The sequence below is a fragment of the Tenrec ecaudatus genome, chromosome 6, assembly GCF_050624435.1.
Source record: "Tenrec ecaudatus isolate mTenEca1 chromosome 6, mTenEca1.hap1, whole genome shotgun sequence".
NCBI lineage: Eukaryota > Metazoa > Chordata > Mammalia > Afrosoricida > Tenrecidae > Tenrec > Tenrec ecaudatus.
The window spans coordinates 146,902,850-146,930,758 of record NC_134535.1 but is presented as its reverse complement, the minus strand read 5'-3'; the positions used below and the strand labels follow the sequence as shown (position 1 = coordinate 146,930,758).

Sequence of the window (27,909 nt, the reverse complement as noted above, 5' to 3'; positions counted from 1 at the left end):
ACGGCCTTCACTCTAAGGGGCAGGGAAAGGTCAGAAGCGAGGTTGCTTAAGCAGCTTTGGTACCTCTCTTAGAACGTCCTTCACCATCCCCTTCCTCCAACCCTCCTCACAACATTAGGGAAGGCATAGAGGCTCAACTCCTCCCAGTACGTGTAAACACTAGCCCCTTCCGAGATAGAAAAGACACTGTCGGGAAGATGTCCATTACCTTTTGGGAAGTCTAACAATGGTTAGCGGAAGGATTAGCAGTGGTCAGATATAACAGAATAAATGTGGGCAACTCTTAGTCTTTGGGGACATTGTTTTTGTTAAATCATTAGTGAAATGACTGAACAGGAACGTCCATAGAAAGAACCACATTGTAGGGCTTCCAGGGCTCCAACCTTGATGGAAGCAGACTGCCACATCTTTCTTCCAGGAGCCAGCCGGCAGGTTCAGACCCCTGGTGTTTTAGTTCACTGTTGGGTGTTTAATCGCATGCCCCACTAAGCTACTGTCATAAAATCTACTGCCGTTACAATACTCTGTTAATTAAGCCAGTTATTGGAATGAATGTGAAGGACGGATAGTGTATGAAGGGGTATTGGTTCATTACAGAGAGTCCAGGAATATGAAAAGAAAATTTTGGATTTGCAATATTCAAAATCTATAGATCCCTCTGTCAGCCCTGTGTGTATGCCTTTCGACTAAAAAAATGTATCGTTCTGAAACCCTTCTACCCAAAGGGATGAGCTCTAAGCAAATAAGTGGTATTTAACGCTTCAGTGATATCAGATCATAGAAGCATAGAGACATCAAAACAAAGCACTAGATGAAATTCAACTTGGAATTTATCTAAATATAAACATTCAGTTTCAATCAATGCAATATTTCACATTGAACTATTAACGACCATTTTAGTTACCTAAGGAACCCTGGTTATGTAGCAGACCACATATTGGGCTGCTAATCAGAAGAGCAGCAGTTTTAGAGCATCAGCGGCTCCTAGGGAGAAAGATAAGGCTTTGGACCTCTGTAAAGATTCACCGTCTCAGAAGCCTACCCTGCACTGTAGGGTTGCTATGAATCAGAATTGAGTTGTTCACAATGCGATGCGTAGAGTACCGCTATAATAGAAATACCACAAAGGGATGATTTTAACAAACAGAAACTTACTTCCTCATAATTCAAGAGGCTAAAAGTTCAAATTCAGGTTGCTGGTTCTCAGAGAAGTCTCTATGTCAGCTCTGGTCAAAAGTCTTTGTCTCTTTGTGACACATTACTTGGGGAGCTCCAGGTGTCTTGGCATCAATTTTCTCCCTGGTCTTGTGGTTTCTTTCTTGGTGGTAGTAGGGTCCTCTGATTTCTTCTTAATTCTTTCTCCTACATCTGTTGGCCACACCAAGACAACCTCCCCATACAGAGGCTCAAGAAGGTGATGGGGTCCAAGATGTTGCATCTGACTCTTAATCCCTCTACTGGTTTATCAGACTGGAGTACACAATGAGAGTTGCTATCTAACCACCACATTATATCATTAAGACCCACCAAATCACTGTGCATGGCACAGTCACATCAACACACCTGTTAGGGACCACAATTAAATCCATGGCCCAAGGCACAGAAGGCTTTAGTAGGATATGTGTTAAATGTCCCAGCGTGGTCCAAAGATTGAATACACTTTGTTGTTAAAACAACACATAGATGTTAGAGTTCACCCAGAAGGAAATTGAAAGAAAGGCCTGGTAATCTACTTTGGACAAATCAACCATTGAAAACCTTATGGGATACAATTTCCCTCTGACATACTTCTGGTCAGCATGAGTTCAAATCAACCTGAGGGCAACCTGGCTCAAAGCTACTCATTGTGAAAAACATAGAACGTGAATCTTCACATATCACAGTGTCCATTTGTGATTTTCTACATTTAGTTTTAGAACTTTATACACCTAGTTTCCTAAACTAATAGTTAGCCTACGGAAGAAAGTCTAATATGGAGTAATCTCATGAAAGTCAAAAACATTGCCTCCAAGACAACAACAAAGGGGCATCTGAATTTACTAAAAATAAAAAAAGTAAAATTCTGCATGCACTTTTACACTGAGAAGTCAAGATCTGAATGATTAACTCCAATTCAAATGAGGCTACCAACATGTTCTGAGAAAATTGACTTAGGACACAGAGGAATAACTTAGTAAATACTGGGAACGGAAAGCCAGATACTATATAAAATGTGCCCTATTCAGAAACTTGTTGAATCCATAATTTTATATTATCCCTTCGTGAAAGAAAATCACTCGATTAGTAATAAATTAAACCATAGAGGTAGCACGTGTAGTAGAGAGAGAGTCATCACGCCCACAGAAAGATACTATGGTAAACAACTGTCTTATTCACAAAGAACACACCTACATAAATGGTTGCTCCAACCAGGGATAGGGAGATCTGTGCATCTTCTAGCCTGGGGTCAATTGTTCTGGGAGGGATTAATTCCCGAAAGAAAAACATGATTGTTTTCTGAATCGGAGAAAGTGGTGTGCACATTAAGAGTGAAGGGGTGGAGTCTAGAATGGGGTGGAGTCTTGCCCATCCATCAGATCATAGCCGATGAGGTCTCAGTGTGGCATGGCCTTCTCCTGAGGAGTCTGGGAACTCCTATATTCCTCCTTCAGGCAGGAGAGTCTCTCTCACCCACACACACTGTCAGCTCATTCCCTGTGAGACATTTCACATGATGCTATCCTGATACAGCCAGAACCCTGGGAGCTAAAAAAGCCATGTGGAGACCCCTGTCAGCACTGAGATGCTCACAATGCCACTGGATCCACAAGACTTCCCACCCAATGGCCTGTGATTTTGCTGCATTTGGCATCATTGCATGTGTTTCGTGAGTCTGTAGAGGATTTTATAGATTGGTATCAGACATATGGGCTAATATTGGACTTTATGAATGTGATCTGGACTGGACTGGGATGCTTTCTCAATATTCAATTGCTCTTCTATATAAAGCTCTTTCTTATAAACATATGAGTCTCCCTGGATTTGTTTTTCTAGTCTACCCATACTAACACAGCAGAACAAGAAAGGAACGTTGCTGTTTTAGAAACCAAAAGTTGGGCTCATGAAATCTGCTGCTGAAAGCAAACTTCATCAACAGGCAATGAGATGAATACTTAAGAATATAATGGGTAGGGGGGACTGCTTGGTAGTTAAAAAACATCATACACACATTGTTTTCATAAGAACATGGTCTGTGGCTCCCCTCAAAGTCTCATTGTATTTCAGTTTCTTCAGGTGGAAAAAGTAGAGTTAGAAAAGATTTTAGAGATCATCTCACCCCTTAAAACTGTGGTTCTCAACCTGTGGGTTGTGGCCCCTTTGGGGGTCGAATGACCCTTTCGCAGGGGTTGCCTGATTTATAACAGTAGTAAAATTATAGTTATGAAGTAGCAACGAAAACAATTTTATGGTTGGGGGATCACCACACCGTGAGGAACTGTATGAAGGGGCTGCAGCATTAGGAAGGTTTAGAACCACTGCCCTAAAACTTTCTCTCTTTTTAAAAAAATATTTTTGAGGGCTCTTACATCTCTTGTCACAATCCATACATTAATCCAGTGTGTCAAGCACATTTGCACATATGCTGCCATCATCATTTTCCAAGCTTTCTCTTCCCCCTTGAGGCCCTGATACGCTGATACCTATCCTATTTCTTCCCCCTCAACCCCACAGTCTCCCTCATAAACCCTTGATAAGTTATAGATTATTATTTCCATATTTTACATGGATCATCCTCCATCATCCCTCACTCACTTTTCCATTATTCGTCCCCTGGGAGGGGGTTCTAGTTTGAGTCTTGTGATCCATTCCCCCTTTTTCCCCCACCACCCCCTAATCCTCCTGGTAGCTCTTCTCCCATTGTTGGCCCGGAGGGGTTTATCTATCCTGGATTCCCTGTGTTGCAGGCTTTTATCTGTAGCAGTGTGCATGCTCTGGTCTAATCTGATTTGTAAGGTAGAATTGAGGTCATGAAAGTGTGGTGAAGGAAGCACCAACGAACTAGAGGAAAGTTGTGTGTCTCATCAGTGCTCTACTGCACCCTGACTGGCTCATCTCTTCCCTGTTACCCCTCTGTGAGGGGATGTCCAATTGTCTACAGATTGGCATTGGGTCTCCACTCCATGCCAACACCCCAAATTCACCTTGGATATGGTTTTGTTCTGGGTCTTAGATGCTTGATACCTGATCCCATCAATACCTCATGATGACACAGGTTGGTGTGCTTCTTCCATGGCTGGTTGCTTCTTAGCTAGGTGGCCACTTGTTTATCTTCAAGCCTTTAAGACCCCAGACACTATATCTTTGATAGCTCAAACTTTCTAAATTTGAAAAAAAAGATGCTATATGTCTTTCCATTGTAATATAATCATTTTACACAATTCCGTTCTAGTGAAGAAAATGCTGATTTGTCAAAAACAACATCTTGAACATGTCTATATGCAGAAATGGAGAAAAATTATTTATGTAAGGACAAAAGCTAAGCATTAGTAAAATGAAATATACAGAAATTTATATATATATATATATATAATACATTGATATTAAAATCCAAAACAAAAAATAGAAAAATCATATCTCGAAAAAAGTCAGTAATGGAATATTAGTATTAAAGAAAAAACCCTACCATCTAGAGATAGCCACTATATTATCTTGTACTTATTAATTTAGAGTGAGTCAGTTGAAATGAAACAACAGATATGAGACAAAGATATGCATAAATACAAGGATAAACAGATTTCAAAGGTAATACTCACAACTACTCTAATTAAGCAAGCTTTTCAGACATTCCCTGAAGCTCTCCAGAAATCTTTATTTGCATAGAAACAACCCAGATGTTAACTGGAAATCATTTCAATCTACTAATTCACACAAGTTTCTAGGGATCTATAACAGGTATTACTTTGTCAGCCTAGTTTTTCTTGCCAAATGGCCTTGAAATGAACCAAATTGAATTTATTTATTTTCACTTATCCACACCATATTTACATGGCTTCCCCCACTAAGTCCAAATTAATGATATTTAATTTTTTGTGGAATCATTTAGAAATTTAAATTATCCGAGGGACAAAAGTGCTATTTTCAAACCCTTCACATTATAAAGGCATGTATAAAGTCAATTAAAATAAAATGCTAATATGTGATATTTGGTTAATATAACATTTCAAGTTCAAGTTAATGATGTGATGACATGTGCCTCTTTGAAGAAGAAAGTTTGTTCTCTTCTCTGTTCCCTAACTATTTGAAAACAAGTAGACATTTGACCAAATGTGGATGGGCCATTTAACAAACAAAGATAACGCACACATGGAGCCCTGGTGGCCTAGGACAGCGGTTCTCAACCTGTGGGTCGTGACCCCCTTGGGGGTCAAACGACCTTTCACAGGAGTCGCCCAATTCATAACAGTAGCAAAATTACAGTTATGCAGTACAACGAAAATAATGTTATGGTTGGGGGTTCACCACAACATGAGGAACCGTATGAAAGGGTCCCGGCATGAGGCAGGGGGAGAACCACTGGCCTCGTGGGTTATGAAGTGGATTGCTAACAATTAAGTTCAGCAGTTGAAAAATACAAGCTCATTAAGAAAAACACATGATTTTCAAGCTCCATAAAGATTTACAGCCTCAGAAAACCACCGGGACAGTTGTATGGGACATCTCATACTGTCCCAGGCACAAATGACTCTCTATCTTTGAGAATAATTTTCTTGGAAAATCAGAAACTAAATAAGTGATCATTCTTGAGGGCAGATGGAGAATCTGATCTACCACTTAGCTGCTTCTTGCTATTCTACAAAACTTATTACAAAGAGAGTAAACTTGGGACTGTATTGAACAAACCCTAATTACTCTCCAAAAGAAGCCCTGGTGGCTTAGTAGTGATGCATTGGGCTGAGATCTTCAAGATCAGCAGTTCAATACCACCAGCTGCTCCCCAGGAGAAAGATGAGGCTTTCTACGTCAGTAAACCATTACAATCTTAGAAAGTCTCTTAGGGCCATTTCTACCCTGTCCTATCACATCACTGTGAGTCGGCAACAACTCGATGGTCATGAGTTTAGTTTGTTTTTTTTTGGAATGATTTTAGTATAATAGTATCATAATAGTAGACACATGGGTAGGTGGTGGTGGTGGTGGTGGTGGAGGAGGGTTGTTGCTACCTGCAAGGTCAACAGTTTGACACCATCAGCTTCCCTGAAGAAAAAAAGTTGAGGCTTTCTACTCTCACAAAGATGGCTGAACTATTGAATTGTATGAGATGTGGAGGAAGTGTCAATAAAACTCTTAACACAACAACAGAAAAAGATTTACAGTCTCTGAAACCCACAGGGCCGGTCTCTGTCCTGTAGCATCGCTGTGGGTCAAAATAGACTCGAGGGTGGTGAGTGAGTGAAAGATTCTCCTGATACTTGCCCAGAATATCAAATACATGTGTGTGTATAATATTTAAGTTCTTTAATTTTAAGTATAAGAGAGAAGACCACGAGCATGAGTTCTATAAAGCATTTCCCCAATAAGAAACTGCAGAAGCGTCTTACTCAACTTGTTCTGCAACCCAAGCGTCATCCCTGGTGTCTGAAAACAGTTTAAAGAAATGGCTCAGAACAAACCATAGCCTCCTCCCCCGCCTCTAAATCAAACATGCACATATCCAAAGGCATTCTAATTCTAGTACATTGTTTGATAAGAAAGAGCATTAAAAAGTTCATATGACATGGAACTGAAATAGCATATGAAGTGGAACTGAAAGATAAATAGATTACTGAAAAAATTTTTGAAGTCCCTTAATAAATTAACCAGAACCCTCGAGAGTGAATTGACATCATTCAAAGATGATATGCAGGAAGCAAAATTAAATAAATAAAAGGAAAAGGTATAAGTGATTGATCCCAGGCTGTAAGGAACCTCTAGAGGGAAATCAAGGCAAGGATGAGTGCTGTCAGCATTTTTATGTAATATGTTTATTATTATATTTAATATTTATATAATATTTAATATAGGAGTCCTGGTGGTGCTGTTGTTACACGGTGCACTGCTAACTGCAAGGTCAGCTGTTTGAAACCACTAGCCATGTAGCAGAGAAAGGGTTTTACTCCCTTAAAAACTTACAATCTCTGAAACTCACCAGGACAACATAGCCTAAAGGACAGTATGCCTGGTCCTATAGGGTCCCTCTGAGTCTCAGCAAGAACATCCTACTTGGTGAAATACAGCAAGAAAACAATAAAATGAATAAAGTCAGATAAATTATTAAGGGAGAAATATAAATATGATTATCCAGGTCACCTATTTTAAAATGTTTAATACATCTAAAAATGAAGTCTAATGATGACATTTAGTTGTGTCACAGGATTCAAAGTCAGTGTAACAAACAACTCAATATATTCCTGAATGCTAACATTGAAAAATAGAAGCTGAAAATAAGATATAATTTATAATATAAAATATGAAGGTTATATTTTAAAGTATGTATATGAGAAATGTCTATGTCACAGAACTTAAAGCTGTCTGATATAAACTGTCTGCTAAAGTTTCTGCTCACCCAAGATTATGCCATCCCTACTAACATTTCAACCTGAATGTTTCAGAAATTCATAAGCTGATCCTAAAGCTTATATGAAAAGGCCAAGGATTCATAAAATCTCTAACAAGTTTGAAGAACGAAATTGAAGGATTTTAGTTACCTCACTTCAAAGTCTATTTTAAATCCATAGCAATGAAAACATCTGCTGCTGATGTTGACATAAACACAGAGAACAAGGGAACAGAATATATACATGGTACCAAAAGACAGCCATTGTTTATGAACAGTTTATTTGTGAAAAATGCTCAAGGTAATCAATGCAGAAAGGATTGTGTTTTTAGCAGGCAGTCCTTACTGTTATCAATATAGAAAACAAAACAAAACTCAATCCTTACTAAGTAATATATACACTCAAATTTGCTTAAGATGAATCATAAACTTAAATGTAAGAGATGAAAGTATACAATTTCTAGAGGAAATAAAAAATCATGTACTTGTAAAATTGAGGTGTGTAATTTACTTAACTGTGGTAGAACAATTATTAAGTACTCTAGTTTAAGTCAAAAACTTGGTGATTTTAGGCCACATAGCATCTCTGTGGAAGAAGACATGGGGATCAGCACTTCTCTGCCACACAGGCTCCATTGACTCTATGCCACCCAACAACAATAACAATTAAGATTTTCAAAATAGACACAAGTGTGTAAACCTAAAAAGACAAAAGCCTGGACCTCATTAACAAAATATATATATATATATATATATATATATATATAGTCTGCTATAAATTTGCAATAAAGTAAAAATAATAGAAATGCACTGACAATATTTGTTAAACACATATATCCAATAAATGACTTATATCAAAGGCATATATAAATAATTTTGATATTTAATAATAAGACAAATTATTTTTTAAAAATAAGCCAAACTTCAAAAGATGCCAAACTCTCTACCATCAAGTCAATGCTGACTCATAAGGACCCCTGCTGGGGTTGCAATGTTCTAGTTTAAAAAATAAAAGCGAAATTTGCCAAATAAACGCATGAAAAGATTCCTAACAGCCTCACACCTTAGCAAAACACAAGTTAAAATCCACAGTAAATATAGCTAACCACAAACTAAAATGATTAGTAATTTTAGAAGGCAAAATAGAAAGTGTCAGTGAGGTTTGGGGTCAATTGAAACTGTTAGAGAGCTGGTGAGAATGCAGAAGAATTTAACTACTTTGGAAAACAGTTTAGCACTTTCCTGTAAAGTTAACACATACTTACCATAGAAACCATCAATGAACTCTTAAGGCATTTATCCAAAGGCGTGGAAATATGTCCACACAGAATTCACAGGTGTTTATGACATTGCTATCTCCATAGTCACAAATTACAAAGAACCTAAATGTGCATCCAGGAATTGACAACGTTTGTGTAGCCACACAATGCAATACTTGATCGTTGTAATAGTATAGTTCTTAAGAGTACAGAATGGAAGAAACCAGGCACAGTGATTCACACTATTTGATTCCATGTATCTGAAATTCTAGAAAAGGCAAAAGGAGAGCTCAAGAAAACAGACCCCTGGCTGCCAGTCTGTGGGTGGAGGAGAGGGGTGATGTCACTGAATCACAACACAGAGATGCATTAGGGATGTTGGAATAGGTACATGTCTAGATTATGGTGGTAACTGTGTTTTCCAAAATTATTAAACTATACCTTAAATTGGTGAGATTTGTTTTTAACTATAACTCAAACTAACAAAAGAGAAAATAATCAGTATTTTAAAAGTCAAACATTTAAAAATGTCCATATTAAGGCAATTCTCAATGAGTTCTATTAATAATATATGGAACTTTGGGAGAGGTGGATCTAAAACTGCAGAGCGGAGAATTAGGCATCATGCAAAATGGTTTGATCAACATAGTATCTCTTGGGTAATGGAATCTTGAAATTCAGAATCAGACAATTCTCAAAAATCTATTTTTGAACCAAATATCACATATTTCTTTGTAATTTGGAAGCCCCAAATTAGACACCTGGATCAAGGTATTAAAAAAAAAGGAGGAAGCATTTTACAGCTATGAAAACAACACTCTATTATTTTATTAGGTTAAGGATTCAACTGCTCTTCTGAGAAGGGGAGAAATGCTTCATTTGCCTTCTGGCACAAAGAGTTAAAAGTTAATTCACATAAATGTATTTTACAGCTAAGAGAGTTAATTAGATTAGATTTATTTAGCTTCTACAGTATTAGACCAAAGGTTGCTCATTCACATGGAGATTACAGATCGAGCTAGCAGGTCAACCTTGCTTCCAATATCTATTATCCACATTGCATCCGTCTAAAAATATTGTTCTGGCTGAAATCCATAACAAACTTTTACATGATATGAAAAATACTCGTACACCTGTAAGACAGTTTAAGTCCATGGGCTTATCTGTGAAAAACTGAAACTTGTCATTTAAATAGTAGGGCAGAGAATAGAGAAAATGTCATGGTTACCTGACTTCTTACTACTTAAACAAACAAAGAAAAACATTTTATTGTGAATTGGGCAAAGGTTTACAGAGTGTAGCATGAGTTTTACTTTTAACAATTCATACACATTTTGTTTCATCTCACTGACTGTGATTCCCCTCAATGTACCTTCACTTATCCCACTTCCTCCCTGTGTTTTATATTTTTATTTCTCCTTTCCTAACCCATTGCAATGTGAATCTCAGAATAATACTGCATGGTTGGCCATTGGAAACCACCAGCTCCTCTACAGGACAACGCCCATAAACAGTGCCCATCTACAAAACCCACAGGGGTTGCTATGAGTCAGCATTGACACGATGGCAGTGAGTGAGTTCTATTTCCATGGAAGGAGTTCTTGCAGTACAGTAGATCAGCGAAGCGCAAGGTCAACAATCTGAATCCAGCAGCCACTCCTTGGGAGAAAGATTTAGCATTCCAATTCTGGAAAAGATCACAGCCTTGGAAACTCTATGAGGCAGTTCTGCTCTGTCCTATACATTGCGATGAATCAGAATCAATAAGAAAAGAATGGGAGTAGTTCCTTACATGAAATCAGCTCTAAGATTTTCTCTTTAGAATAGTAATCTTAAAACTGCATGAAAATGTGCCTTTGTGTGGATACACCTGAAAGTACCCATCCTTATGTAAAATATATTATATTTAATATAAAAAATAAAAAATTATGAGGATTGGTTAGTTGACTTCCCTTCTTGGTTCAACCTGAAATTGTTCTAGGTCTATGTATTTGTTGCTTGTTCCATGACAAAAAATGTCTCCCCTGGCTTTTTAAATACTGATGGTGGCATTTTCTTTCTCATTATTTGCATTTTTATCTTTATATTATTATTATTTTATCCTTAATGCCTTATTTTTTTGTTTTTTTATTGTTGCTGTTAGGTGTTCCAGTTTATGAACCACAGAAGCAGTAGATGCATAAAGATAACACAAGAGTGTGTAGGGGATTTGTGGAGGGGGGTGGGAGCTAGGGAGGGTGAGGGAGTTTGGGGAGTAAACAATGTACATGAGGGGGAAGACAGCACTTGAACTGATTGTGATTATGCAACACATTTTAAAAAGCTATTTAACTAAGCAAAAAAGAAAATGTTCTAGAATTGATTGTGGTAATGATTGTACAATTCTTCTTGATATGTTTGAACTATTGAATTGTGCGATATGTGGATATGTATCAATAAAATTTTAAAACAAAAATAATGGGGGGAAATCTAATTCTGAAATTTAAGGCTACACTTCTGAGGAGTTTTCTCATATTATTATATTTAACGAATGAAAGATAAATTGATCCTTGAGTTTAGAAAACAGTCATTTTCTTTCAACTGGCATCTAATTGGTAGTGAATCAAATCCTGAGGGGCAAGGAGGAGCGATTTAAACTGAATCCTATGACCACAAGACAATATATGGACATCTCAATATATATTCATTTCCAAATAATGGCTAATGGCCACATTTACCAAACAATATTCAGTACAAAAATTATTCTGTAGAAATTGTCTGATTAGTTAACTGAATTGAATATTTGTCACTTATCCCCTACTCCCACCCCAGTGGCTGCATCTGTATGGGCTAGGGTTTAATTTACCTCTGAGATTTTAGCTATACTTCTGAAAACAAAACAAAACGAAAAAAGCAACAAAAAAAACACCTTGGATTTATTTACCAATATCTCACTAGTGCTGTCTAACAAATCTACTTGCCAGTGATCCTAATGACAATTAATAGATGAAATTGAGATGATATAATAGTTACATAATTTCATGTAAATTTGAAGAAATGTAAAAGGGTAGGGGTGGAGCTCAGCCTGTAAATCATGTCACAGCCTCCTGGCATCTCCATGTGGGTGTGGGCTTCTCATAAGGAGGGCCTTGGGAACCCCTCCCCCCTTCTCTGCCTTCACCTTCCTGATGGCTGACTCTGATTGTTGACAGTCCTGCCATTGTCACTGGATCCACACAACTCGGCACCCACCAACTTGTGATCTTCCTGCATTTGGCATCATTGCCTGTGATTGCGTGAGTCTGAAGAGGGACTTATAGACTTGTATCAGACTTATGGACTTGAGTTGGACTAGGCTGGGGTGTTTCTTGATGAGTTCTTGATATAAAGCCTCCTTCTTTTTTTTTTTTTTTTTTACACATATCTGAGGGTCACTGAATTTGTTTCTCTAGTCAGCCTGGCCGAATACAGTTGATGAAAATGGATAAACAAACCATGGGCATAGACATCAAGCTGATATAAGTTTCCATGCTAAGAAATTGTGGGACTTTGTGAGTCATAAAAACTTAAACTTTGTTTATCTTCAAGCCTTTAAGACCCCAGTCACAATCTCTTTTGATAGCCGGACACCATCAGCTTTCTTCACCACATTTACTTGTTCACCCGCTTTGGCTTCAGCAGTTGTGTTGGGAGAGTGAGCTTCCCCCAGATCCTGGATGCTTTCTCGCCCCAACCACCATGATCCGAATTCTACCTTGCAGGACTGGATAGGGCAGAGGTTGTACACTGGTGCATATGGGAGCTGGAGGCACAGGGATTCCAGGGTGGACGATACCTTCAGGACCAGGGGGTATGAGGGGCAAGGCTGGGAGAGTGGAGGGTGAGTGGGTTGGAAAGGGGGAACTGATTAAAAGGATCCACATGTGACCTCCTCCCTGGGAGATGGACAGCAGAGAAGGGGGTGAAGGGAGACTCCGGATAGGGAAAGATATGACAAAATAACAATCTGTGGATTATCAAGGGCTCACGAGGGAGGGGGGAGCGGGGAGGGAGGGAAAAAAAATAGGACCTGATGTAGAGGGCTTAAGTGGAGAGCAAATGCTTTGAGAGTGATTAGGGCAAAGAATATACGGATGTGCTTCATACAATTGATGTATGTATATGTGTGGATTGTGATAAGAGTTGTATGAGCCCCTAATAAATTGTAAAAAAAGAAGAAAAAAACCTTAAACTTTGGTTTCTTCGTGTGCAAAATAGTTCTTTCATATGGTGTTTGTGAAATTAACATTGAACACTGAATGTTGTAAACACTGATCAACATCGAACATTGACACTGATGTAAGAAAGGATTTTGCTTAAGAGAAGAGTTTCTATTAAGGAAGTTTCTTCTTTCTTAACATCCTTTTAATTTCTGGGAGACTCAAATAAGTTAGATCTATGGGAAATACCATAATTCTGAAAGTATGACTCATGAAGAAACCTTCCATTTCATACAGCACACACAATAGAGTTCCTTCCGTTCTCAAAATGTCCATGCTTGCTCTTAATTCCATTCATTACCAAGTCTGCAGTGGGACTGAGATTTTCAAATCCCCAATATAGTCACGGTGCCTGTGTGATGAAAACTCTTCAGTGACTCTCTATGGGCCCTGGGATATAAGCAATATTCATCAGGGTGGTGTGATCTCCACTTCATGCACCAACTTCTTGCACTGAAACTTGCTGATTGGTGTTCTACAGATTCTTTGTACAAGTTATGGTTCATTCATGAGACAGACTTTGTACACAATACTGGCATTTTACTTTACATGGACATTTTCTCACCTCCCCCTACTGTTGGTTATATTGGGTATCATTAATATCAGCTCATACAACCCCGGGTGGTGTAGTGGTTGGTTTTGTGGTGGCCTGCTAACCATGAAGCAAGTAGGTAAAAACCACCAGTTACTCCGAGGGGAAGAGATGGGCCCTCCTACTCCCACAAAGAGTTATGGTCTCAGAAACTCACAGGAGCAGCTCACTCTGTCCCTTCATTCACTATGAGTTGGCATCAAGTCTATGTCAATGATAACATACCACCCCAAATTAGCACGAAATCCAGGTCTTTCTTCCTAGTCTATTTAGTGTGGAAGCTAAGCTGAATCTGTTCGGTATTAGAAGAAATTACAAGCCTCCACTGGCAGACAGGTGGTGGTTGTTCATGAGTTGCATTGGCTGGAAGTCAAACACAGGTCTTCTGCCAAACTCAATGCCATTGAGTCGATTTCAAACCAAAGCCGTCCGACAAGACAGGAAAGCAATGGCTCTGGGGCTTTCTGAGACTGTGACCCTTCATGGGAGAAGAAACCCCTGTCATTACTCACCTCCTCGTGCCCAGGGCTAAATAAATATTTATTTATTATTTGAATTTAGCTCAAATAAAGCCTGAAAATAGGGATAAACTCTCAATATTGGATGGGGGCCTGAACCCCTAGTTCACATATGGAAGTTCTTAATGCATATTCTATGTCTCATAGAGCTTGTGTCCCAATTCTCACAGAACCATAAAATAAGGGTCCTTTCCTCCATAACACTTTTCTCAAGATGAAACTCCACATTTATTATGTGTGTGTGTGGAATCCATCACCCTCAGTACCCCACATACTACATAAAAGTAGCACTCTTGTTGGTTTGGGCTCAGCATTTATTTCAAGTGTCTAACAGAGGCAAGGCACATAGCTAGATGGCAATAAATTCTTGCTCATTGAATCACTGTGATATGATAGTTTTGATCAAAGTTATGATGTTTTATTTGAATATGTTTGTATTTATGTAATTATTAACACCATGGCAATTCACATGTAGCTTCTAGAAATCTTCATTTTTTTTTCCCATTGAATTGAACAAAGATTCCTTAAAGGAAAGAAAATGAACATAGGAGAAAAGAAGTTTATCTTTCTTAGCCCACAAACTTTATGTACTGAAAAGTGATTACAGTGCTTCTTACTTTCTATTCCTTTTGTTCAGCAAAACAAAAATTATCCAACTTAAAATTAGTATGCCTTTCAAGTATTTTAATGTGAGCACTTCAGAAACTAAGTACTAACTTGTGTGTGCTCCTCATTATAGATCATATCACACACACAAGATGGAGAAACATGAATATTCAATAATCCACTGTTAAAAGATAACTCTACTCTGGGTATCTCAGTTGTGAGCAGTTCTGTAGGAAGAAAACCTTAAATATAGGGCTCATATGTTATTTTGCTTATCTATTAGGCTTGACAATGTAAGTCAGAGATAATTAAAAATATAGGAAATCAAACCTTCCTGGTGAACTTAGATATTCCAAGAGTTCAATTCACAAATTTGGATGCATTCCATTTCTTTATAATGTTGAACCTAGACTAAGGATCATTAATTATTTTTGTGTCAGAGGAAATTATTTAACATCAAAATCTTCACATTGAGAATAGTTATTATCAAGAAAGTATTCTTTAAAGAAGTATAATTAAGCACCAAGGATGCAAATTATATTCCAGGAATTCAGAACTTGTGGTCCCGTAGAAAGTTTCAAAACAAAGATAAGAGATCTTTTAGGGTAAAGCCATTTCATGGAATCAATAAAGATACCCATTAAAGATGACTCAAACTTTATGATAACTGTTGTTAGTGCTATTAAATAGACTTCCACGAATACCAACTCCATGTACAACAGAATGAAATACTGCCCAATCACGTGCCATCCAAATCATTGTTGCCTCCACTATGTCAACCCATCATGTTGAAAGTCTTTCTCTTTTTCTCCGACCCTCTACTTTACCAGATATGCTGTCCTTTTGATTATATACCTAATGGCCATAAGATAAAGTCTTGCCATTATCTCTTATGGTGATACTGGCCAAATCATCCTTCAAATCAGAAAATGAGGCCACATTAGAGTAAGGTCATCCGTTATTACTAGCGCTTTCACTGGGTTTGGGTGGGATCCAGAGGATCTGAATGATTCCAATACACAACCGAAAGACTATAAAGGGCTTCATACCACATACAAATCATATCCCTTTAAAATATAACACTATTTCAAGTTCTAACAAAAGCACTGGCTGGGTTTTTAGAAGTCAGTGTGTTCATTGGCACTAAAATAGTGCGTGATCTTGAACAAGGCACCTCACGTGTTCAGCTCTCGGCTCCCAAAGGAGTGAAGGGGGTGGGGCTGCAGGACAAGGAATCACTAAGGTTACTGTTTTCAAAACCAGATGCCTGTTTCCCACGGGGGAGATACCTATAATCATTCACATTGGATTTTACTAACAATAGTGCTCTGCTACTTATGAGCATATTTTGCATAATAAGGGTTCAAAATGCTTCTAGATGGTAAGCACGTGAGACTTGGTGGATTATATGGTCTCTGTGTTACCCCAACTCAATTGTGGTGTTGCAGCACAAGTGCAGCATAGACAATATTTACCTGTGTGCGTGTAGGTGCCCTCCTCTACTAAAAATGATCTGGGAGGGTGGAAGGTGGGGAGAAACCATGATGCCAATGATTGTGCGAATGATTGACAACTATTAACAAAATGGAAATTATATGATTCCCTTGATTCCACCTGGAAAGGGTCTGTCAGTGGATTTTAAAAGAGCACACGAGAGGTCTGCAAACTGAGCTGAGGAAAATAAAAAACCAAAATTCCTTCAGAGAATAAATCAAAAGCCAAACCTACTAGCATGGAGTCGATTCCCACTCATAGTTCCTGAGACTGTAATGAGTAGAAATGCTCATATTGGATTGTGATAAGATTTGTACGAACTCTCCAATAAAATGATTAATACAAAGAAAGAAAGAAAGACATCTTTCTCTCCTGGAACCACTGGTGGTTTTGAACTTTTGACTTTGTATTTAGCAGCCCAGTACCTAACAACCATGCCACTCGAGTTGGATTGATAGAAGTATGAGTACTTTTACCCAGATAAGGAATTGGGATTCCTCAGCCTCAGTTAGTACAATTTGAGAAATTTTATTGAGCAGAGAGATGGGAGATTGGCAATACCCTATACTCTTAAAAGAGAAACGAAACTATAGGAAAGATTTAGGAATTTATGGTTCAGTAGAAAAGCTATAAACATCTTTATTGGAAACATACATAATTTTGCATGTTGTCAGGAGAGGCCAATACCTGGAGAAGTGCATGTTTGGAAAGATAGAGTGACAGTGAAAAGATGGGGGCAGGGGCGTCATGAAATGGATGGAAGCAGTGACTGCAATAGGGGCTCAAGCAGAGTAACACTTGTGAAAATGTGCATGACTGGGAAGCGTCTTGTGCGCGAGGTTGCTCTGGGTCAGAAACGTGATGGCATGCAACAACAACGACAGCATTTTGAACTAGAAATGACTAAATAGCAAGAAGTCAATGCATGTGTTTCTGTCCACTGTACCGAGGGCTAGTTTATTTCCATCTTCTTGCTAATGTGACAGAGCTGTGATGAGCGTGTGGATGCATTCTGTTCAACTGTGCCTCTTATTTCTTTCAGGTATACAGCCAACAGAGGTATTGTTGGACCTTATAGGATTACAATTCTCAGTAGCTTGAGATAGCACCATATCCCTTTCCATAGTGGCTGTACATATTTACTGTCCCACCAGCAATGATAAGGATTCCAATCTCTTCACACCCTGTCGACGATGTGTTTTTTTCCCTTTTTTACCCCCTGCTAATTTGTCTGTCCTCTTCAGCATGGGGTGGTATCACAGCATCCTTTGATTTGCATATCTGATGGTAGGGGATCATGGGCATTTCTTCATATGCTGGTTAGCTATTTGAATGTCCTCTTTTGTGAGCATACGTACATGTTCTTTGTCCATTTTTTACTTGGGTTATTTATTTTTCATAATGAAATATTGTTTTTCCCTATGCTTTTTAGGAATTAATCTTTTAACTGGCTTGTCATTGACAAAATAACTTTTCCCAGGTTGTGAGTTGTCTTTTACCTTTTTTTGATGAAGTCATTTGATGCATGGAAGTGTTTTATTTTCAGTAGGTCAGCCATCTATTTTGTCATATCCTGTGTGTGTTTCTTTCCTTATATTTCATAGTATATATGTGCCTTGAAATAGCACCCATAATGTGTCTTTATTTTCTCACTGATGATTTCTACAGCTCTGGGGTTTACATTTAGATCTTTGGTCCATCTTGAGTTTTTACTTGTACATGTGGTGAGGTAAGAGTCCTATTTCGTTCTCCTGCAGATAAAGATACAACTTTATCAGCACTATTTGTTGAAGAGGCTAGCATTGTAGCACTTCATGGTTTTTGATCCTTTGTGGAAGATCCATTTTCTGTTGTTATTGTTTGTTGTGAGGTGCTAGCAAGTGGGTTCTGACCCCGCGGGACCTTCTGCTCAGCAAAATACAACACTGTGCCCTTCTGGGCCATCCTCACCATTCTTCCCTGCCTGGGGTCCTTGCTGCAGCCACAGAGTCAGTCCCTGTCCTTGAGGACCTTCTGTTCCTTCACTGCCCTCTGCTATACCAAGCATGTCTTTCTCCAGGGACTGCTCATTCCTGAAAACACGTCCAAAGTACGTGAGATGAAGTCTCACTATCCTTGTCTCTAAGGAGGACTCTGGCCATACTTCTTCCCAGGCGGATTAGGTTGTCCTTTCAGCAGTTCCTGGTCCTTTCAATATTCTTCTCCAGCACCACAACTCAAATACATCAAGTCCTTTGTCTTCTTTATTCAATGTCCCACGTTCACGTATATATGAGGCGCTTGAAAATACCATGGCTTGGGTTAGACACCTTATACCTCAAAGTACCATTCTTGATTTTCAATTCTCCGTAGAGGTGTCCTGCACCAGATTTACCTAGTGAAACGTGTCTTTTCATTTCTTGACTGCTGCTTCCATAAGCATTTGTTATGGAGCCAAACAAGACAGAATTCTTGACTTCAACCCTTTCTCTATTTTTCATGATGTCACCTGTGCTGGCAGTTGTGGCTCATATCCAAGGACCCGATGCTCAGTCTCTATCTCCTACGGGGTTCTGCTTCTGCTCAGTAAGCTTTCAGGATCTGACAGTGTTTGCAGTTATTATGCACAGGGTGTTCAGTGGTTCTGTTATCCAAAGTGGGGAGCCAAGTCTTTCTTCATTCTCTGTAGGAGGATGCATTTATTTCAGGGTTCTCTATTCTGTTCCATGTGTTTATGAAACTGTCATTGTACCAGTAGAACAATGGATAAAGAAACCTGAGTACATAAGATGGATTATGCATTGCTGAGAAACAGTGATGAAACCACAAGACAAATATTGTGTGTGATCACTTAAAAAAAAAGAAAACAAAGGTTTTCATACCAAAGCAAACAGACTTTTTATGTTACTAAAAGCAGGGGAATGCCAAGAAGGGAGGAAGATGAAATAGGCTAGAGAGTTGATTGGTATTGACTTGGGTGAAGAAGATGATAAGTCACAAGACGATGAAGAAAAAGCAAAGGAGAAGGGGAAGGGGGAGGTATTAAGGGGTTTTAAACGTACTTTGAACACTTGAATACAAAATTGATTATCTAAAATATTAAATTTCCACATAACTTACAAGTTTTTTAATATTTCAAATAGTCACAGAGTTCTACACATGTTATATCAATAGAAAAGAAAACTAAAAGCATGTGTTACTAAATATTTTTAAAATAATTCTTATAAATTAAAACAGAGTCAATGCTTTCCTAATACTTTGACAGAGACTCCCAAGTGATAGATTTGAAATTATCGAAAAGTGAAGAAATCTGTAAACTCAGTCTATCATATTATAAATATGCATGCACATGGGAAAAGGATCCTCCTAAACTATACATTTGTTTCTTGCCACAAAGAAACAAATAATCATTAGCATTTTCATTTGATTCATTTTCTTCATTAAAACACTAAATGTTGTTGAGTTTGATGATGGAATAGCTCTGTGCATACAGAACCTGGATTTTCATACACTATGTGGATTAATGAATTGGTAAATTGGCTATATGCACCCTATTGCTGAATAAATCAATGTCAGTCTCAACAAACTCAGAGGAATGCCCCTGTGCTCTCCTGCTCGGCATTTTTTTTCAATGATTTTGACATGAGAAATTACATGTAACTGGAAGTAATTTCCTTGAAAGTGATGGAAAAGGGAGGCAAAGGATAGTGACTGCTCTGAAAGAAATGGCCATGGGTCAACATGTACCTCTCAAAGGTTTCTACTTGGGTTGCCCCAAACAACCCCAGGGTTAGAAAAAAAGAACATCTCATTTAAAAGAGTTTCGTGTTTAAGAAAGAAAGGAGAGAGGTAGAGGAGGAAAAGGAAAAAATGATAACAAGTGGAAGAAGAAGAGCAAGATAGAAAAAGAATGTACAAAGATCAGCTCATGTGAGGAGAGCATCATTTTCTTCAATTGTTTGCACAACTGAAGAAAAAGTTCCAGACAGATACCATGTGGAAGAACTAAACCAAAAAACAGACTCCCTGCTATGGAGTCAATTCTGACTCATAGCAACACTACAGGGCAGGAAAGATCTGCCCCTGAGGGTTTACGAGACTGTACCTCTACGGGACCAAAAAGCCTCATGTTTCTCCCAAGGAGTGGCTGGTGATTTTGAACTGCTGACCTTGTGGTTATCAGCCTATCACATAATCTACTGTGCCACTAGGACTCTTCATGGAAAAGCAGTGCTCCTCAACATTTTTGCTTCTGGCCAAATGGAGTAAAAGACATTTGATTTATTTGTGCCTGAATCAGCTAAAGAAAACAAGCTAGGAATACACGAGACAACCCTTTTTCCCAGGACATTGGCTCCCAGGCGGTGCAGACTCTGAAGACTGAAGACAAATGAGGTGAGGCTTATGAATTCCCCAGTTATAAGCAGGAAACAATTTCCAAGCAGCGGCATGGAGGGGAGACACAAACAGACAGAGTGCACATGGATGTGAGTTGAGGAGAGACATTTGAACCCCAAGGAATAAAGAGCCTGCTGGAGTCCACAAGGGAGTCCACCACAGAGACAAAACACATACATACACACACACACACACACACACACAGATAAGTTTTCTTTATACTTTAAATATGTATATTTGGGATTGGATCCACCATAAATGCTCATAGAAGCTGCCAAGTGATCAAAGAGAAGTTGCATTAGGTAAGACCTCTTAAGAAAGTGAAGAAGCAAGGATGTATGTTACTATGAAGACTAGGGTGTACCTGACCCAAGTCATAGCATTCTAAATTGCCTCCAACACATGTGAAAGTTGGTCATTGAGTAAAGAAGACAAAAGAAGAATTGATGCATGTGAATTGTGGTGCTGGGGAGAATATTAAAAGTGTCATAAATTGCTGACGGGACAAATCTAGCAGTCTTGGATGAAGTACATCCAGAGTGTACCTTAGAGGCAAGGACAGCGAGACAGAGTCTGTCTTACAGACTTTGTCCATGTCTTCAGGAGAGACAAGGCCCAGGAGAAGGACATCATGCTGGGTAAGTAGAGGGGCAATGAAAAAGAGGAAGGTTCTCAGGGTGATGAATTGACACAGTGCAGGCGACAATGGGCTCAATCAATAGGAACAAGTGTGAGGATGGTCCAGAGCTGAGCAGGGCTTCCTTCTGTTGTCCATAGGGTTGCTACTAGTGGGAACTGATGGACTGGCACCTGACAACACTATGTATGCTTTAAGTGTGATCACAAGGAGATATATTTAAAATCTCCATTCTGAGTCGGTGATTTGAAGTGGTGTCTATTTCTAACATGCTGCTGTGTCAAGGGCATTCTTTTGAGTAGCCAGGAACTCGTCTCATACTGAGGATCATGAATAGCAACACGAGACAAAAAGAGCCTATTTTTAGACAGGGCTAAAGGATGTCTTATCTCAAGTCCAAAGTAGCCGTGAGAAAGTATTAAGAGTCAATAGAGGGTTGAAGATGATAGTGGGACAGGAAGAAAGCAAAAAGAAATAGAGGAGAGAACTAGGAGGCAAAAGGCATTGATAGGGGTATAAATATAGGCATGTGCATATGTGAATATATTCATAGATAATGGGAGAAATATAGGTTTATGTACATATTGTGGTAGTTACATAATCTGTTGTCAATTTGAGAATTAAGAGTGTAGGGTTGGAGCCTAGGCTGTCAATCAGGATATAGCCAACAAGGCCTCTGTGTGGGAATGGTCTTCCCCTAAGGATTTTGGAAATTCCTGGATTTCCTTCTTGGAGGACAGAGACAGACTCTCTCTCACTGGACTCACTCCCTTGAAGATTCTCTACTGACAAGACGCATGGCACTAAGCTGATAGACCCCATGCCCTGGGAACTGGAAAAGCCACGTGGATACCCCCGCCAGCGTTGAGATGCTTACAACACCACTGGATCCAAAGACTTTCTATCCACTGGCCTGAGATCACCCTGTATTCAGCATCGTTACATGTGTTTCATGAGTCTAAAGAGGATTTTATAGATTGGTATCAGACAAATGAGATAATTTCAGACTTATGGGCTTGGACTAGATTGAGTTGGGATGATTTCTTAATGTATAAAGCTTTATATAAAGCTCTCTTTTATACACATATGGATTTCTTTCCCTAGTCTACTCAGACTAATGCACATACATTCAAATGTTAAGTATTAGGGTAGTAGACGGGCATTGGGTCTCTCTCTACTCAAGTACTCTGCTCAATACAAGAACACTGTTCTAATAACCTACCATTTTGTGATGTTCACCTTCCCGACATGATTGCTGGAGTCAAAATGGGTGTATAAGAAAATGTGGTGAAGAAAGTGATGGTGCCAGGCTTTTAAACGATATAGTGTCTGGGGTCTTAAAGGTTTGACATTAAACAAGCGGCCATCTATCAGGGAAGCAACAAAGGCCACATCGAAGAAGCATGCCGGCCTGTGTGATCATGAGTTGTCCACAGGATCAAGTATTAGACAGCAGAAGACCCCAGACAAACAAATATACCAATACAAATGATCAGATTCGAGTAGAGACCCAAAGCCCATCTGTAGACAACAAGACATTCCCTCACAGAGGGTCACAAGAAAAGAGTGAGACAGCCAGGGTGCAGCACAGCACTGACAGACACACAACATTTCTCTAGTTCTTTAAAGCTTCCTCCCCACACTATTATAACCCCAGTTCTACCTTATAAATCTGAGTAGAACAGAGCATGTATACTGGTACAGATAAGAGCTCTAGACACACGGAATAAAGGACATATAAACCCCCAGAATATTAATGGGATTAGCAATACCATGGGGGTAGGGGGGAGGTGAGGGAGAAGGCGGTGAAATGGAGGACAGGCTATAATGATAGACATATAACCCTTCCTTTCCCCCAAGGGGACAAACAATAGAAACATGGGTGAAGGGAGACAGCAGATTATGTAAGATATTAAAATAATAATAATTTTTAATTTATCAGGGGTCCATGAGGGTGGGAGGGAAGGGGAGGGAGGGAAAAAAGAGGAGCTGATATCAAGGGCTCAAGCAGAAAGAAAATGTTTTGAAAACATTAATGGCAACAACTGTACAAGTGTGTGTGATACAATTGATGTATGGATTGTATAAGAGCTGTAAGATTCCTCAATAAAATGGGGGGGGGGAAGATGTCTTATCATGAAACACACACCAAAATCAAAATGGAATAGTGAAGTTTCTGTTACATCAAACATAAAATAAATCATTATCAATGAGCTATGTTGTAGAGAAGTTGGGATTACAACCTTTCTAAGCTTCTGTTATGGTATGAATAAGATCCTTGCCCAACACTCCCCACCCAAACACTCCACCCCGAATATATATTTAAGACCTAATCCTGAATACCTAGGAATGAAGCCAAATTTGGAAATAAGGTATTTGTAGATGTAATAAATTAATATAAGACCATATCAGAATGAGGTGAGTCTTAACCCTAGCCAAGCAGTATCCTTGTAAAAGAAAACACACAGTATAAAGAGAACCACATGAAGATGCATCTATATGGCAACAATACCTGAGACTACCAGATGCTAGCAGAGACAAGAAAGGATTTTACTCTAAAGGCTTCTAAGAGCACATGGTATTGACTCCCTATATTCAGACCACTGGCCACCAGAATCCTCTTCTTTGTGATACTTAGTTATGGTAACTTCCAGATTTTAATACAACTTCTTTCCCATGTAAAATCTGCTGACCTACGTACTTGAACATCAAACACAAATACTTCACAAAATTTTACTCTTGGAATATACCTGGAGAAAAGTTACATTGTCCTACTGAGAACAGCATAAGGCAGTGGGTAAGGAATATTGAAGGCAGTGCCATGCCTGCACTAGGCATGCACAGATCCATCCATCCAATCAATAGTTGTTACACAATTGCTAGGTGCCTGGCACGAGGGGTGCAGAAAAAAACCCACAAGTACATTTATCAACTTGACAAAGCCATTGTTTGAAAAACACTTAGGACAGGACCAAGAACAGTCAATATGCGTTCTTGTTCACAAACACTTCAAAACATTGAGTGGAAGTGGAAGTGACTGGTCTACATACTTAGTTAAATGCCTGCAACAACAGACAAACCCATAATCAGACGCAGAAATTCTTGTTTATCTAAGATTTCCCACGGAGTTTATTTTTCAGTCACTCTTCCAGAATATTCCAGACTGGCATGTCCCTGAACTGAATTTCAACGTAGTATTGATTGAAACTTTCTACATTGAAATTGTGTGCCTTTATCTTCTACATCCCGGTAGACCCAGTTTTTCCCAGGTAACATGCGCTTGCTGTATTATCATCTTCGTGAGCAAAATGGTGCCACTAAGATTTGTCAGTCCGTGCATTACTGTGATCCCTGGAAAAAGAGCCACATGTCACCAGTGCTCAGGATAAGGAAGGCTACTTTCTACCTCAGTGAACTTCATTAGAGAACTGCACACATAAATAGAATTTCTTAATCTATCTAATACTTGTCACAAGACATAAAAATATCACTTAGTCATTTAAAACTTAGCAAATGTTCTCCATTGCATTCACCTTCTTACATGGTTAGGATCCTATGTATCAATTCACAGGAATTCCCAATCTTGGGTTTGTCTAGTGTTTTCCTTGCAAGCTTGCTCTTTCTTTATAGAAACTATGGAACCCCACAATCAGGTTTATAAGAAACCCAGTAAGCTCAACAGGGTTTAGGAGACCATTTTCTGAATAGGCTATTTTCTCTCTTTAACTAAAGGAGACAAACAAACACGAAGCAATGTAGCACTAAGCAGGGAGGTTTCAAGTGTTCAAACACAGATTTCTGGCTCAGACCACAAAGCTTGTACTTCAGTGGTGTTGTGGTTAGGCGTTGGACCGAAATCAGCAAGGTCATCAGTTTAAAGCACCAGCCAGCACTGCAAGAGAAAACAGGGCTTTCTATTCCATGCCCTACGGAATTGCTATGAGTAGGCTTGATGGCAATGGTTTGATTTGGGGTTTTGGAAGTCTGTGATGGAGCCCAGGAACTCGAATATTAAATCCCCACATGATATTGGTATTACTCTCTTAGGATACATTTTAAGGACAACTAGAAAAGTTAGGGACATGGGTGTTTCTTGGGCACTTGCAGTTCTGTGGTAGAATTTTTGCTTTCCATACTGGAGATCGAAATTCAATCCCTGCAAATGCTCCTCTTTCGTAAGCACTACCCACCTGTTACTGGAAGCTTGCTTGTTGTTAGGATGGGGATTGGGACTCAGTAGAATATTCAGACCAAGACATACTAACAAGAAAGGCCTGGGTGATCTACTTAAAAGAAAATTGACCAAGGAAATGTCTAAGGAGCTTAGGTTTGGCCCTATTGTGCAGAGGGTGGCCATGAGCCTGAGGTCAACTGGAGTACAGGTGTGGATTACATGAGTGTTGATATACATAAAGATATGGGTGGGTCGTTATTCATCATCTTTTGAGCTACTTACAACCCTCTAGGGCAAGTTATTTAGATTCTCTAAGTGTCCACTTCCTCATTAGTCAAATAAAAATAATTATAATATCAGTGGTTATATCCATCTCTTGTTACTGCTGTGAGCATTAGCTAAAAAACACTTGGTACAAATTAAAGCGCTGAATGTCTTGATTAAGACACACAATAAACGATAGTCAACTCATCATGATAGTACTTGTATAGCTAGAGTCATGACATCGGTGCCCTTGTGGGAAGTGTTGGAGACCTTTTATCGTGTTTTCCTGATTCCTCAATCTATACAGTGCCTCTCTCTATCTCCATAAGCACTGACCCCCAATGCTAAAGATTTTCAAGTCAATGAGCTTTGCTCTCGCTTTCTCTCATCTACTGGCAAAATCTGTTTGAGTCTGGTGCCAAGAGAAAGGGCAGGGGGCAAGCTTGTCAATAGGCTGCTGGCTAGAAGGAATCTGGGATGAGGAAGGCTCAGGATTCGGGGGAACACAGGAGCGTAAGGCTGTGTGCTAATGAATCCCTTGGAGTCTCATTTCTTTTCCTGCTATAGAAGCTGGTAGAGCAAAGACCTTTCCTAAATATGATCCCAGAGAGTCTGATGTGAAATATATATATACAGATAGATAGATAGGTAGATAGATAGATAGATAGATAGATAGATAGATAGATAGATAGATAGATAGATAGATAGATAATCTTCCCCAATGTTGTAAGGGCACTAGGCATCTTAGCAACTGTTTCCTTGTTGCTGATGGAGATACGGTGAGGTTGCAGTGGATAAACTCATTGCTATTCAATAGAAAAGTCTCCATATATGGAAAGAAAACTTTTATTAGTTTGAGTGCCTTTTACTTACTGAAATGATCCCTTGTGCTATCATTCATCCACAGAAGAAGAAAAAATGCTACTCCTTTAATGGGAAGCAATTAGAGTTTATTTAAATTAGTAGAGTAGAATTTGAGAATTTTACATATAGAATACATTTCCCCGTGTTGATGAGGTCTCAGTTTATTATTTAATAACTCGAGACTTGGAACTCTGCTCAGAGTATAATTTCCCCTTTGTGGTCGCTATGACTGCTCTTCCTTTAATCTAGGGACATAGTATGTTTTGATGTATGACCATCGTTGCAGTAACAGGTTCTATTTCTGGAGGAAATTAAAGTATTTGTACCAAATATATTTTCCTGTGTCTACAGACATTTTAGCACAATAGGAAATGCACTGCATGCTTGTTGGCTCTTGTTTCAAGCCGACATAGCATGTTTGAAATTCTCTTTAGTTCTTCAAGAGGTGTGGAAAAATATTTTATGCCTAAGAAGCAAAGCCCCTCCGTTCCAATTAAGGTGAGAAATGTAACAGCTAATGCTTATCTAGCATATTGATGTGCTAGACACTATTCTAAGTCATTTGCACACATTAACTAGCTTCATGCTTAAAACAGCTGTGTGGAATGGTATCAAGATTTTTTGTTTGTAAGGTAACAGAAATGAAGCAAGAAGAGATTTAGTAATTTCCCCAAAGATACATCACTAGGAAATGACAAAACTAAGTCCTAATCATGAAATCTGCAAGTCTGATTCCTTCATAACTTTTTAAGGCCTAGAGAACATTTCTTCCCATTTAATACACATTTCTTTGTTCCAAATGAAATGTGCTCATTGAATACAGCTATTTAAATACTTCTGGAAATCACCCAAAGCTAAAAGCATGCCATTACACACCTAATAATCTCAGTCTTTCTCAAACAAACACAAGCACAGAAACCAGTTGCCATCAAGTCTCTTCATCCTCACGCGGACCTGTTTTCTAAGAAGAACTATGCTCCCAGGTCCGTGGCTCATTTCTCCCAAATAGATTCTCAACTCTTTCCTTCAAGATGTCTCTGGGATGACTCACACTTTGGGGTTATCGGCCAAATGCTTCATCCATTTCTACCTTGCAAGGTATGAAAACACTTACCGATTATTCATGCATGAAGCCATATGCATCTTCATTTTAAGTGATTCAAGGCTGCTGTGCCTACACCATTTCATAGATGGAGGAGGCTGGGTTCCGTAGCCCCGCTCACCCACCGGTCACTCATCTTCTTATTCTAAATTAACTTCATATCTTTCAGAAATCCTTGTAGCTAAACCCTTCTCATAGATAGAACTACCTA

The 27,909-nt window shown here is 38.9% G+C and overlaps 1 protein-coding gene across 1 annotated transcript in view; it reads right to left on the bottom strand.

Moving 5' to 3' along the window:
* GRM7 (glutamate metabotropic receptor 7) overlaps positions 1-27,909 on the bottom strand; it is a 1,162,681-nt gene that overhangs the window by 950,275 nt on the left and 184,497 nt on the right. The window lies entirely within an intron of this gene.